General features: G+C 40.8%; 1 protein-coding gene across 3 annotated transcripts in view; it reads left to right on the forward strand.

Annotated features, from left to right (window-relative positions):
- LOC124717330 (zinc finger matrin-type protein CG9776) overlaps positions 1–16,035 on the forward strand; it is a 278,463-nt gene that overhangs the window by 15,830 nt on the left and 246,598 nt on the right. The gene's annotated exons all lie outside the window — the stretch shown is intronic.

Genomic DNA, 16,035 nt, shown 5'->3' on the forward strand with positions numbered 1-16,035 from the left:
TCGAAGCTTAATTTCTTGTGCTGCTCAGTTAATAGAATAAGTGTACAGCCTTGTAATACAACAAAAAAATTTAGATACTGTGACAGATTCATTTACTCTTGCCCCGTACAGGATAGTCTTATTGGGGAAAGTGTAAGTACGCTAATCCAAGTTTTATGTGAGATTTGGAAAACTGCTAGATTTCTCCAGCTACAGCATGTGTACAACATATGAAGACATGCAGATCGAAAAGGTTGACAGTGTTACATTTCTGGGACTACAACTCGATAATAAATTCAGTTGGGAAGGGAATACCGCAGAATTGATGAAGCACCTAAACAAGTCTGTATTTGCAGTGAGAATGATGTCAGATGTAGGAGACATTAATATAAAAAAGCTTACATACTTCCATTCTATTATTTCATAAGCGATCAGATTCTGCGGTAACTCATCAAACGGAGCAAAAGTTTTTAGCATGTAAAAGCGTGTAATAAAAGTAGTTTGTGGTATAAATTCAAGAACATCGTGTAGGAACCTGTTCGAGGAACTTTGTATTCTAACCACTGCTTCCTAGTATATTTATTCCTTAATGAAATTTGTTGCGAGTATTTCCAACCAATAGCTCCATACACAATATCAATACTAGAAATAGGAACAGCAGTCTACATAAAGACCTAAAATTACTTACCTTGGTCCAGTATTCTGGAACGTGCATTTTCAATAAACTGCCAGCAAGTCAGCAACCATTAAAAACTTAGTGTGTTCGAAAGACTTTTTGATACGGAAGTGTCCAATTCCATGCGTCTGCTTTGACCCATGACGTCATCAAAAGGCCGGAAATGGCTATATTAAGTGTGTCTATGACGTCACTACATACACACGGCAACAAACACGAAGATACATATAAATAAGACAATTACACCTCCCTCCAAAAATTCAGTCAAACTAACAGGACAACTGCGGGAAGTTGGTGGTTTTAGGGTGAGGGCAAGCTAGTAAAAAAACACACCATGATCCTAAAACACAAAATGACGAACAAAAAGAAAAAAAAATTACGGCATTCTGCTACACCAACAAAAATCTGCAGGAATCAGACACTTCCCTTGAACAATATAGGTCAACCATAGGTGACGATACCAGAACACGAATACCCATAACTAAAACCTACGAAAATTGGGATTGGACACTTCCCTTGACCTATATAGGTCAATCACAGATGATGATACCAAAACATCAACCAACTACAACTATGAAAATATGAATCGGTCATTTCTGGTGACATATATAGGTCCACCACAACTATTGATGACAAAAACCCAACACCTACAACTGTGAAAAATAAAACCACAATCTCAAAAATCCACAAATCAATCATCCCTACATAAATTAAAACACAGTCAATACTCCACAAATACACAAAACATCACAACTAGAAAGAAAAAAAAAAGTTACTTACCACCAGCAAATTCCAGCACTGCAAACTAGATTGGGCAGCCGAACTCCCTCTCCCCCACATACACACACACATTAAATGTGTTACCACACTACAAATAACAAACCAATAACACCTAATGAAAACGCCAAATACCTAAACAAAAAAACTTGATAATTCATTGAAAAAACTTCCAAGTCTTACGTTTGGAATTACAATCACTGCCACCAACAACTACACACATCCAACACCAAGGCTCAAATAAACCCAATGCAACACACACACACACACACACACACACACACACACACACACACACACACACACACACACAAACCAACTAATAAACACCATGCCGTAATGACATTCGCACACTACATCACCTTTATGTCAAAGCAGACGGGTGGAATCGGACGCTTCCATTGACCCCTCCTCCTACTCTGTAGATGAATATCTTAACAGAGACTGTTAGACCAGCTTAAGTAAAAATTCTGCTGTATTTCAGTTTTGACAGCACTTGGTCACAGCAGTCAAGATCAGGTATTCTATGTATGATACATTTATTAAAAGTGCATAACTGTGTTTTATTCTGACAGTGTATCAATTCTGTAAATATTAGCAGTTCCTGTAATATATTCACATATTTTGACAATCTCCTGACAAATGATGAGGATAATAATTATTGTATTCAAATGTATTATGTTATACTTTCTGACATGTTATTTGTCATTCGCAATTTCCAAAGCAGTATGAAAATATTTGTTCGCATCAGTAACTATCCTCTCTGGAAATATCACCGGGGTCTACGACTGGAGTCCCCAAGTCAGAAACACAGACACACACTTATTCCGTTACAAACTTCCAGGTTACCTGTAGTGGTAGCTCGATAACTGTCAGAGAACGAGAACTGTGAGCCAATAACGATAACTGCCAGAGAAAAATACAGATCTCTGACAGTTATTTCCATAGTCACTCGAATTCCTTGTGGTAACTCTTTTTATACTACCTGCCCTAGCTAAACTGACATATAAGGCGGTGGCTCAAGGGAACGACTGTACTTGTTAATGCCTGTACTGCAGCTTTTATCAGGCACCGCTTTGACATTAACTTTATTTAATTGTGTGTGCTAAAAGTAACGAAGACACATGAAATAGTACACAGTTCTTATCAACAGATGGCATGCAGTCTCACAGTTATTCTCATGACGTATAGAACGCCTTCCAAATGGTCAATCCATCTCCTTCGTAGTCAGATCTCCGATGAATTGACGCTAGAGTGTAGTACGATATCTGGTCAACAGATGGTGCGAGGCACTGTTGGCAGTTATGGAAATAACTGCCAGTATCTGATGAGCGGTTATCACAGTAACCGTTACTTGTCAGTAACCCGCTATTTCAATCAGTTACGTTATTTTTTGCCACCCCTACCCGTCACCCTGGGGTATCGGGACTCCTGGCAATGGCCATCCTGCTAGGTGGCCTTTGCTGCGATTGGGTGGCACCTGTGGGGAGGGTCCCTGGTTGGAGTGTGTGGCATCAGGGCTGATAATGCGCGATGAAGGTGATCAAATGCCAGCAGTCTCTAAGCATTACAAGTCTCAGTACAGTGCAAGGAATTATGATCCCAAATTGTTCCCTTCCCTGACCACACCTTGGGAGGAACGCCAGGCTAAGGATTTCAGCGAACCTTATTCGCCCAGGTACCTCTTATGTACGAGAGCTGATGGGGACTCGTTTGTCTCGACGAAGCCTCAGTTTTTTTTGTAGAGCATTTAGAGGACAAGTTAGGTGATGCGGAAGGCTTGTTCAAAATGTGGTCAGGGTCAGTCTTGATAAAAACGGCATCCTCTGCCCAGTCAAGGGCGTTACTTGCTTGTGACAAGCTGGGGGATGGTTCCATTACCATCACATCTCATAAGAGCTTAAATACGGTCCAGGGTACTATATTTCACAGGGACCTTCTTTTGCAGTTTGACGACGAGCTGCGCGCCAACTTAGTGCGACAAGGATTTCATTTCGTCCGGTGCGTCCATCGGGGGTCTGAGAGATAATCAGGTTGCCACCGGTGCCTTCATCTTGGCCTTCGAGGGTGATACATTACCCGAGAAGGTCAAGGTGATGGTCTACAGCTGTGATGTCAAGCCATATATCCCTCCCCCAGTGCGGTGCTTTAAGTGCTGGAAGTTTGGGCATATGTCTTCCCGCTGTTTTTCCAACATCACATGTTGAGATTGTGGACGTACATCCCATCCCAATACTCAATGTGCCCCACCTCCCATCTGTGTCACCTGCTGAAAGCATCATTCCCCTTGCTCACCAGACTGCAGGATTTTACAGCGAGAAAGGAAAATCATGGAATACAAAACTTTGGACCAACTGATCTACAGTGAAGCCAAGAGGAAATTTGAGTGCCTACATCCTGTGGCTATGACCACCTCTTAAGTCACCACTACGAGAACAGTTGTAGCCCCATCAGTTCCACAAGTTCCAGTCGTCTCTCAGAGCTGGAAGACTACACTTGCCCCCTTGATAGTGGGGGGGGGGGGGGGGGCACTTCCCTCCCTGTTGCTCCTGCACCACCTACCTTGGGGGAGCACTGTTCCCCCAACCATCGGAGACACCAGTCCCCGCTTGTCAGCTGGTGACCCTGATGCGGTTGTGGCAACAATGCTTACCAAAGAGGGTTGCTCAGAAAGTGATGCACTGCATTTTTTTCTCAGGCAAAAACAATGCTACATTACATATGTATTATTTAAAGTGAGCGCACCAAGTTTCTGTCACTTCTGACAGATAGCGTAGCTGCAGGACAGTTTCAGAATAGTGTCTGTAGGTGATGTACGTTACATACAATGTGTTGTCATTGAATTTCCTACTGCAGAAAAAAACACGCTGAGGAATATTCACAAACACTTGTGGAAAGTCCCTGAACATCTGTCGTCGACAGGAATACAGTTAGGCGCTGGGCACGAAGGGCGAGGTCATCTGGAGGTGATTCGGCAGAGCTCCATGATTTGCAGTGTTTGGGGAGACCATCCACGGTTGTCGCATCTGACACACCTGACCTAGCCCCCACAGACTTCCACTTGTTTTGGCCATTAAATGGTGCCATTCGTGGGAGACATTTTGAGGATGATGAGGAGGTGATTCACACAGTGAAGCACTGGCTCTGCCATCAGGACAAGGATTGGTACAGACAGGGCATAGACACCCTTGTTTTGTGCTGAAGGAAAGCATAGAATGGGATGGAGATTACGTGGAAAACTAGGGTGCGTATTTAAAACAACATTCTTTCGTGTGTGTAATTCTCATTATATTCAATAAAGAATTGTTGAAGGAAAAAATTGTGGCGCATTACTTTCTGGGCATCCCTCGTAGGTATATGTTCAGTAAACTAGATAAAAAATCAGTAATGTCATTTCTCAGTGAGGAACTTGACACTTTTTAACACAGATCGGAAGCATGCAGAAGAACTCTGGCTCAAGTTTAAAAGAATAGTTCACCACACACTGGATAAATCTAAGGGCTGTTCAATAGAGAATAATCATAATTTTTTTTATAACGTACCTTTACTCATCCTCATAATTTTGATGGTCCTTCTCAAAGTAGTCTCCCATGAATGTGATCCACTTGTCCCAGCGTTTCTGCCAGTCTTCAAATACATACTGGAAACCATTTGTGAGAGGTTCTTCAAAATCATCTCCACAGCCTACACCATTGCTTCTGATGATAGATAATACCTCCCACGAAGGCATTGTTTCATGTTGGGAATAGAAAAAAAAGACACATGGGTCTAAATCCGGACTATAGGGAGGGTGAGGGATGCACTTCACATTGATTTTGCAAGATATTCAGCAACAATGTTGGCAATATGCATCCGCGCATTATCGTGGTGCAGCATCCAGCCTACTTCACAGAAATGTGGTCTTTTGCACCTGATATGGACTTGATATGTTTTCAAGACGTTCCTGTAGTATTGTCCAGTTACTGATGTGTGCAGGTACAACCTGCTGATAAACCATTCCATGAATAGCAAAGAATGATATGACCATAACTTTCCCAACAGAAGTAACCACTTTTGCTTTTTGGGGGGTTGGAGATCGAGGAGATTTCCACACTGAGCTTTGCTGTTTGCTCTCATGATCAAACTGATGTAGCAAAGTTTCATCAGCAGTGATTACATTTAAAAAAACTCCCGATCTTCCTCTAACATCAACTTTAACTGCATCCAGACTTGCATGCGAATGTCCTTTTGTTCAAGAATCTGACAGCCTTGGAACTCATCGCATATACACACATGTCGTGTAATTTTTCTGTAACTAACATGTGGGTGGCACCCAATCAAACATTCAGTATTTCAGAAAGTGATCTTAAGGTAATTCGTCGATCCTCTCTCACCATAACAGCAGCAGTGTTGATGTTTTCTTCCACAAGAGCAGTAACTGGAGCATTGGGTCCACTTTCCTTTGAAATTGATTGCCTCCCCTCTTTAAACATCTTAAACCACCTTCGAGCTGTGCTGTAAGGAAGAACAGTCTCTCCATAGGCCTCCCGTAACGTTGTATAGGCCTCAGCTGAAGATTTGTTGAGACGAAAGCAGAATTTCAAAGCTGCATATTGTTCCTCATGTGTTACCTATATTGCAGCAGTAGGTGATAGTGAACGTGTCTAACATTGCCTGCCTCTCACAAGCGGGAACCAGAAGTCCCAACAATGAAACTATTACAGTGTGTTTGTTGCACATTTATCTAACAGAATATCAAAAGATTAAATTTTAGTGTGAGAAATGATGACCATAAAAAAAATTTATGATCATTCTTTATTGAACAGCCTTCTTATATGCCCAGTAGAAAAGTTCATATTTGGAGGGAACCTCCATGTTACACATTCACTGTAAAGAAAATTCAAAAGAAACCGATATTACTGCACAATAGGTGTAAAACAAACGGTAGGGCTGTATAGGGAGAGATACTCAATGAAACACCTTTGGCTTGCTGAATGAAACGTGTTTGGCTGCCAAGAGAGCAATGTGTGTGGCCTTCAGTGACTGGCATAGCAGCATATTGTCAGGTGATCTTTCACAACACCCAAAAAATTTTGGTCCTATGTAAAGGCTGTTATTGTCACTAGAGTTGTGTCCAGTCCCTAGCAAATGAGATAGGAACTGAAATAGACAGTAGCAAACCAAAAGCTGAAATGATTAATTCCGTTTTCAAATGTTCCTTTACAAAGAAAAGCCCAGAACACTTAGTGAAATTTAATCCTTGTATCACTGAAAAAATGATTTTAAAAAGTATTAGTGTCAGTGGTGGTGAAATTGTTGAAATTGAACGAAGCTTCAGGCCCCAATGGAATCCCTATCAGGTTCTATACTGAGTTTGCAGTAGAGTTAACCCCCTCTTTTAATTATAATTTATCGCAGATCCCTCAAACAAAAAAACTTTTCCCAGTTCTTGGAAGAAGGCATAGCTCACACCTGGGTACAAGAAGGGTAGTAGAAGTGATCCACAAAAATACCATTCAATATCCCTGACATCAGTTTGTTGTAGAATCTTAGAACATATTCTGAGCTTAAACATAATGAGGTATCTTGAACGGCAGACAACCTCAATACCAACCAGCATAGATGTCGAAAACATCAATAATGTGAAACCCGACTCGCTCTTTTCTCACATGGCATACTGGAAGCTTTGGGCCAAGGCAACCAGAGCAGTATTATTTCATAATTTCTGAAAAGCATTTGACTCAGTGCTGCGCCTACACTTATTGTCAAAAGTACAATCATATGGGGTATCAAATGGAATTTGTGACCGAATTGAGGACTTTTTGGTAGAGAGTACACAACATGTTATCTTGGATGGAGAGTCATCATCAGACTGCCCCAGGGAAATGTGTTGGGACCCTTGCTGTCCGTGGCATACACTAATGACTTTGCCGACAATATTAATAGTAAAATCAGGCTTTTTGCAGATGACGCAGTAACCTAAATGAAGTACAATCTGAGAGAACTTGCATAAATGTTCCGTCAGATCTTGATAAGATTTCAGTGCAGTGCAGAGATTGGCAACTTGCTCTAAATGTTCAGAAATGTAAAATTTTGCAAAATTTTAGAAAGCATTCTGTATTGGAGCAAAGCAACAATCAATATAAAATGCTAAAAATCAAATACAAACAGTCGCAATTGTGTTCTTAGATGTTTATTCATTGGCAACCGGTTTCGGCCCTTTCCTCAGACAGTCTTCAGGTTTTTCACTGCCATTATGGCTGCTGGTGGTGGCAGTTGGAGTGATATTTGTAGACATAACATCCTTATGTCTATGAATCTCTCTCCATCTGCCGCCGCCACCAGCTGCCATAATGGCAGGGAAAAGCCTGAGGAAAGGCATCTGATTTTTAAAATTTTGCTCTTCAAAAAATGAAAAAAACCTAGTATTGTATGACTGTAAAATCAATGAGTCACTGTTGGGATCAGCCAACTCATACAAATACCTGGGTCTAATACTTTGTGTGGATGTGAAACGGAATGATAGGTTCAGTCTTGGGTAAAGCAGGTGGTAGACTGAAGTTTATTGGTAGAATACTGGGGAAGTGCAATCAGTCTACAAAAGAGATTGCTTACAAATCACTCGTGCGGCCAGTTCTAGAATAGTGCACGCATGTGTGGAACCCAGACAAAACTAATAGGGAATATTGAACATATACTGAGAAGGGCAGTACAAGTAGTCACAGGTTTGTATGATCCATGAGAGAGAGTCATAGAGATACTGAAGGAACTGAATTAAAAGACTCTTAAAGAGAGACAAACTATCCTGAAAATGTCTATTAACAAAGTTTCCAGAACCAGATTTAAATGGTTACCCTAGGAGCGTACTACAGCCCCTATGTATCACTCGCATAGGGATCGTGAGTATATGATTAGAACAATTACTGCATGCGCAGAGGTACTGAGTCAGTCATTCTTCCTGTACTCCATACGTGAATGGAATGGGACAAAAAACCCGATAACTGGTACAATGGGACTTACCCACTCCCATGCACCTCTTGGTGGTTTATGGAGTATAGATGTAACTGTATCCTGGACTCGGAACACTTCTGCAAGAAACATATGAGCATATAGTTCATCCTCTATATTTAAGAACACAATGAAGTCAACACAAATCGTCTTCATTGTCTGTCACAAACAAGTAACAAACTTTGTAACTAGTTCCTAACAGGAAAATAAATTCGCAACTGAACTCAAGTACTTGGAATACAAGTCTTGGTTGCGGAAACAAGACAATGAAGTTTCTTCTGTGAGAGTTCGTTCTCCACTAGTTTGACTGCTAAATGTTTAAGTCCCCGCTCTCCTTGAGTGGAATGCGATGTAACAAACTAACCTAATGTTAAGATCTGTATGACGAGTTCACAGTTTCTACAGCCTTGCCAAATGAGTCTGATAGAATACCAGCAGGCCCACGAGCACTTCGCTAGATCCCCTGGCGGCATGTGGTCAAGGCAACACTGGTTCCAGAGCAGACTTCTTTTCTAGGCTTGTTGCAATATAACTACTGTGGACTGCGTGGGTGCGGCGCTAAATGCCGGCACAGCGGAGTTACATGTCCTTGTGATTTACTGCACATGACACTATTGGTTGCAATGAAAGATCTGTGGCAGGAGAAACATTTCTTAGTGATTTACAAGCCCTCTATGCTTTGGTCCGATGTATACGAAGGCCTTCTGCTGTACACAAAGACCCTATGCAGGTTGCGCTGCACGTGGCGGAGCTGGAATGTTGTGCGTTGTGCAATTGCAGGACTGAGCTTACAACCAACCCAACGACAGTGTGTTGCAGTGTGGTGTTGGCACCCGACTGCTTTTGCTACATGCCAGATAGAGCATAAAATTGTCATACCAATGGCCCCAGGTTCGAGTCCTGGTTGTGGCATTTTTTTTTTGAACTGTGGTTGAGAACTGTTATATGGGATGTGGAAGGACTGTTCAGAATGTATAGCACTGTTCTATTGGCAGTCTGCTTTTGCTTTGAAAGTAGCACACGTACATTTACAACTACACTCATATTCTGCAAACCACTGTGAAGTGCATGGAAGAGGGTACGTCCCATGGTGTCAGTTAACAAGGCTTTTTTCCCATTTCATTCATGTATATGGAGGACAGGAAAAATGAATGATTGTTTGAATACCTCCATGCATGCAGTAATTATTGTAATCTTTACCTCTCGATCCTTATGTAAGTGATACGAAGGGAATTGTAGTATACTTCTAGAGTAATCACTTAAAACTGGTTCTGGAAACTTTGTTAATAGAATTGTTACACCAAGGTATTGGTATGAATTGGCCGATTCCAACAGTGCCTTTTGGCTTTTAGAGTCATAGGATACTATGTTTTTTCATTTGGTGAATGCACAATTTTACGTTTCTGAACATTTAAAGCATCTTTGCACCACTTTGAAATCTTATCAAGGCCTGGCTGAATATGTATGCAGCTTCTTTCAGGTAGTACTTCATTACAGATAACTGCATTGTCTGCAAAAAGTCTATAGAGTGCATTTGTAGTTTCACAGAACAAACATTAACAGTTGGAATGTTCAGGTTCAATCCATTGAGCTATAACCATGTTTCTAAGTGATAATCAATTAATATGGATATATAATGCAATTAATTGATGAGTCAGAAAATATCCCTGTCTGTAGCACCAATGTAACAGATCACTTAGAAACATGGTTATAGCTCAATGGATTGAACCTGAACATCCCCCCCCCCCCCAAAAAAAAAAAAAAAAAAAAAAAAAAAAAAAAAAAAAAAAAAAAAAACCAATTTGGTGCAGTTCAGAACAAAACAGCCAATATACCAGGGTATTACAATAAATCATAAAAATCAAAATCTAGAACTACTGAATTCTGTGACAGTTTTAGGATTAAACTTAGACAATAATTTAAATTGGAACAGACATGTTGAATCTATAGTAAAAAAAAAAATAAATAAATAAATAATACGGATATATAATGCAAGAAAACGTACCCGTGGTCTAGGGGTAGCGTCTTTGATTCATAATCAAAACGTCTTCGGTCCCGGGTTCGATCCCCGCCACTGCCTAAATTTTGATAAATAATCAGCATTGGCGGCCGAAGACTTCTGGCATAAGAAGTCAGCCTCATTCTGCCAACGGCCTTGTCAAAGAGGGCGGAGGAACGGATAGAGGTTCAGGGCACTCTCTTGTCCTAGGGGTGGGAAATTGCCCCTAAAGGCGGAAGAATCAGCAATGATCAACGACATGAGGATGCAGAAGGCAATTTAAACCACTGCATTAAAGACACATAATGCGTATCCACAGGACATGTGGCCTGTAATTGAAGAAGTGTCATGATGATCTCCCCATTGGCAAAAGATTCCGGAATAGTCCCCCATTCGGATCTCCGGGAGGGAACTGCCAAGGGGGAGGTTGCCATGAGAAAAAGATTGAATAATCAGCGAAAGGATAACGTTCTAGAGTCGGGGCGTGGAATGTCAGAAGCTTGAACGTGGTAGGGAAACTAGAAAATCTGAAAAGGGAAATGCAAAGGCTCAATCTAGATATAGTAGGGGTTAGTGAAGTGAAGTGGAAGGAAGACAAGGATTTCTGGTCAGATGAGTATCGGGTAATATCAACAGCAGCAGAAAATGGTATAACAGGTGTAGGATTTGTTATGAATAGGAAGGTGGGGCAGAGGGTGTGTTACTGTGAACAGTTCAGTGACCGGGTTGTTCTAATCAGAATCGACAGCAGACCAACACCGACAACGATAGTTCAGGTATACATGCCAACGTCGCAAGCTGAAGATGAACAGATAGAGAAAGTGTATGAGGATATTGAAAGGGTAATGCAGTATGTAAAGGGGGACGAAAATCTAATAGTCATGGGCGATTGGAATGCAGTTGTAGGGGAAGGAGTAGAAGAAAAGGTTACAGGAGAATATTGGCTTGGGACAAGGAATGAAAGAGGAGAAAGACTAATTGAGTTCTGTAACAAGTTTCAGCTAGTAATAGCGAATACCCTGTTCAAGAATCACAAGAGGAGGAGGTATACTTGGAAAAGGCCGGGGGATACGGGAAGATTTCAATTAGATTACATCATGGTCAGACAGAGATTCCGAAATCAGATACTGGATTGTAAGGCCTACCCAGGAGCAGATATAGACTCAGATCACAATATAGTAGTGATGAAGAGTAGACTGAAGTTCAAGACATTAGTCAGGAAGAATCAATACGCAAAGAAGTGGGATACGGAAGTACTAAGGAATGACGAGATACATTTGAAGTTCTCTAACCCTATAGATACAGCAATAAGGCATAGCGCAGTAGGCAGTACAGTTGAAGAGGAATGGACATCTGTAAAAAGGGCCATCACAGAAGTTGGGAAGGAAAACATAGGTACAAAGAAGGTAGCTGTGAAGAAACTATGGGTAACAGAAGAAATACTTCAGTTGATTGATGAAAGGAGGAAGTACAAACATGTTCAGGGAAAATCAGGAATACAGAAATACAAGTCGCTGAGGAATGAAATAAATAGGAAGTGCAGGGAAGCTAAGACGAAATGGCTGCAGGAAAAATGTGAAGACATCGAAAAAGATATGATTGTCGGAAGGACAGACTCAGCATACAGGAAAGTCAAAACATTAAAAGCAACGGTGGTAACATTAAGAGTGCAATGGGAATTCCACTCTTAAACACAGAGGAGAGAGCAGATAGGTGGAAAGAATACATTGAAAGCCTCTATGAGGGTGAAGATTTGTCTGATGTGATAGAAGAAGAAACAGGAGTCGATTTAGAAGAGATAGGGGATCCAGTATTAGAATCTGAATTTAAAAGAGCTTTGGAGGACTTCGGTCAAATAAGGCAGAAGGGATAGATAACATTCCATCAGAATTTCTAAAATCATTGGGGGAAGTGGCAACAAAACGACTATTCACGTTGGTGTGTAGAATATATGAGTCTGGCGATATACCATCTGACTTTCGGAAAAGCATCATCCACACAATTCCGAAGACGGCAAGAGCTGACAAGTGCGAGAATTTTCGCACAATCAGCTTAACAGCTCATGCATCGAAGCTGCTTACAAGAATAATATACAGAAGAATGGAAAAGAAAATGTAGAATGCGCTAGGTGACGATCAGTTTGGCTTTAGGAAAAGTAAAGGGACGAGAGAGGCAACTCTGACGTTATGGCTAATAATGGAAGCAAGGCTAAAGAAAAATCAAGACACTTTCATAGGATTTGTCAACCTGGAAAAAGCGTTCGACAATATAAAATGGTGCAAGCTGTTCAAGATTCTAAAAAAAGTAGGGGTAAGCTATAGGGAGAGACGGGTCATGTACAATATGTACAACAACCAAGAGGGAATAATAAGAGTGGACAATCAAGAACGAAGTGCTCGTATTAAGAAGGGTATAAGACAAGGCTGTAGCCTTTCGCCCCTACTCTTCAATCTGTACATCGAGGAAGCAATGATGGAAATAAAAGAAAGGTTCAAGAGTGGAATTAAAATACAAGGTGAAAGGATATCAATGATACAATTCGCTGATGACATTGCTATCCTGAGTGAAGAAGAATTAAATGATCTGCTGAACGGAATGAACAGTCTAATGAGTACACAGTATGGTTTGAGAGTAAATCGGAGAAAGACGAAGGTAACGAGAAGTAGTAGAAATGAGAACAGCGAGAAACTTAACATTAGGATTGATGGTCACCAAGTCAATGAAGTTAAGGAATTCTGCTATCTAGGCAGTAAAATAACCAATGACGGACGGAGCAAGGAGGACATCAAAAGCAGACTCGCTATGGCAAAAAAGGCATTTCTGGCCAAGAGAAGTCTACTAATATCAAATACCGGCCTTAATTTGAGGAAGAAATTTCTGAGGATGTACGTCTGGAGTACAGCATTGTATGGTAGTGAAACATGGACTGTGGGAAAACCGGAACAGAAGAGAATCGAAGCATTTGAGATGTGGTGCTATAGACGAATGTTGAAAATTAGGTGGACTGATAAGGTAAGGAATGAGGAGGTTCTACGCAGAATCGGAGAGGAAAGGAATATGTGGAAAACACTGATAAGGAGAAGGGACAGGATGACAGGACATCTGCTAAGACATGAGGGTATGACTTCCATGGTACTAGAGGGAGCTGTAGAGGGCAAAAACTGTAGAGGAAGACAGAGATTGGAATACGTCAAGCAAATAATTGAGGACGTAGGTTGCAAGTGCTACTCTGAGATGAAGAGGTTAGCACAGGAAAGAAATTCGTGGCGGGCCGCATCAAACCAGTCGGTAGACTGACGGAAAAAAAAAAAATATGCAACTAAAACAGTTGGGGCATTTATCATGATTGGTAGGTCATTAATGTAGAACAGAAAATAGGGCCTAGGATAAAATCTTGAGGGACACCTTTGGCCAACTGCACCATTGTCGACTAAAAGTTAACCACGGTCAACCCAGTACGTAACCCTGATCAATGCAAAATTCAACTGCACCAATCTCAGTTAAAGTTAATCTAGGGAGTTAATTGCAATTGATGTTAACCACAATCGGAGGTTCGATTATCTTGATGTAAACTACATCCAAGCACATTTTGATGTTTTGGATGGCATAGAGGATGAAGAGTGGTTCTATATTAACTATGTAAATTGTCGCTGTAGTGGTGTATGTGTGGAGAGGGGAAATCCTTTCGAAGACTATGGAGACAGGAAATTTGAGGAGAGATTTTGTCTTTCAAAAGAAACTGTGTGGTGGTTATTAAGCCATAACTGCAATAAGTTAGAATTTTCTACTTATTGAAATAACCCTGTCCCACCCAAGAACAGATTTTTAATGACATTACGGGCATATGCAACTGGTGCATTTGACATAGTAGTTGGTGACAGTGCTAATGTACGTACAACATGTCAAAGGTTTATTAGGAAGTATCGGTAATGCTGATGCTATGTCTCCTCAATACATAAAGTTTCCATCTTGCACTGAATTACGCTCCGTGATGGATGGTTTCAGGCTACTGGCTGGATTTCCTGGAATCATAGGTACAGTGAATTGTACTTACTTAAGGATTCAGTCTCCTGGGGGACATTATGCGGAGCTTTTCCTTAATAGAAAATCCTATTTTTCATTTGAATGCCAAACCATCATTGATCAGTCTATTAATACGGGATATTGTGTGTCAGTGGCCTGGTTCTGTGCACGACAGTACAATATCTCGTACCTGCACTTGCAGAACCCATTTTGAAAGTGGGGAAATACCAGTAGCTCACTTACTAGGACATAGTGGCTGCGGATACTGACCATACCTATCGACACCACTTTCAAATTTGCAAAGTGAAGCAGAATGCCGATACAACAGGTCTCATGTTGCAATAAGGAACACTGTGCAGCAACAGCATGGTTTGTGGAGGACGAGATTCCCCATTTTATCCATGGGAATGAGGTATAATCCACAAACACAACAGCAATTACTGGGTGTAGAAGTATGAAACCAGAAATTGGTTGCAATAATTATGCGTCTGTTATTTTAACTGATAAACAATATTTTATTCAAAATAATCTACATTGCTACTTATACATTTCTCCAACCTCTCTGGCAGGCTATGAATGCCACTCAAAATAAAAAAAAAGTTCTTCTTTTGAAGCGAACCAGTCAGCGATCCATTTTCATACATTTTCACACAATTGAAGCATTGTTCAGTGAGAGTGTGTCCCAGTGATGCAAGTATATGATAATCGAACATAGATGATAATTGAACAGAGCCAAGTTGGGAGAATAAGCCGCATACTGTAGTATTTCCCAACTGAACGCCTTGATCATTTCCCTGACCTGTTTTGTTGTGTGTGATGGGATGTGGACATGGATCAATATGCCTTTGTGTTGCCTTTCTCCATATTTTGGTCATTTTTTCATGTAATGCTCGATTTAAATCCATCATTTGCTGTTAGTAGCAATCAGTGTTAACGGTTTCACCAGCTCATAATAGATAATACCCTTCGGATCCCACCAAACACAGAGCATTGTCTTCTTTCCAAAGCGATTTCATCTTGCAGTGGATGTTGATGGTTTGCCTGGATTCTCCCATGATTTACAACACTTAGAATTCTCAAATACATCCATTTTTCATCTCCTGTCGCTATTTAATGAAAAAATGGCTTTTCTTTTGTATCTGGCGAGCAGCATTTCACAAGTGGTCTTTAGATTTGCTTGCTGTCTTTCTTTAGTTCATGCGGAACCCATTTTCCCACTTTCTGCAACTTTCTCTCATAGCTTTCAACCGAAGAGAAACAGCTTTGTGCGTCACATTCAGTTTTCCGTGAGTTCCTGTTCACTTTGAGTGTCATCTTCATTCAATGTGGCCTGCAATTTGTTGTCTTCAAACTTTTTTAGTGGTTTCCTGCATTCGTCATTTCTCACATCAAAATCATCACTTTTGAATTTTTTGAACCATTCAAAACAGTTTTCGCAAGAGCTTGTTCGTGAAAGCTTTGACAAGCATTTGATGCGATTCTGCAGCAGTTTCCTTCAAATGATACCAGAAAACCAATGCTGTCCATAAATCGTAGTTTTTAGGCACAAAACTTGGCATGTTTACGGGTTTGAGCTTGTGCTACTGTGTATTGA

The sequence above is a fragment of the Schistocerca piceifrons genome, chromosome 9 (genome assembly GCF_021461385.2).
Source record: "Schistocerca piceifrons isolate TAMUIC-IGC-003096 chromosome 9, iqSchPice1.1, whole genome shotgun sequence".
NCBI lineage: Eukaryota > Metazoa > Arthropoda > Insecta > Orthoptera > Acrididae > Schistocerca > Schistocerca piceifrons.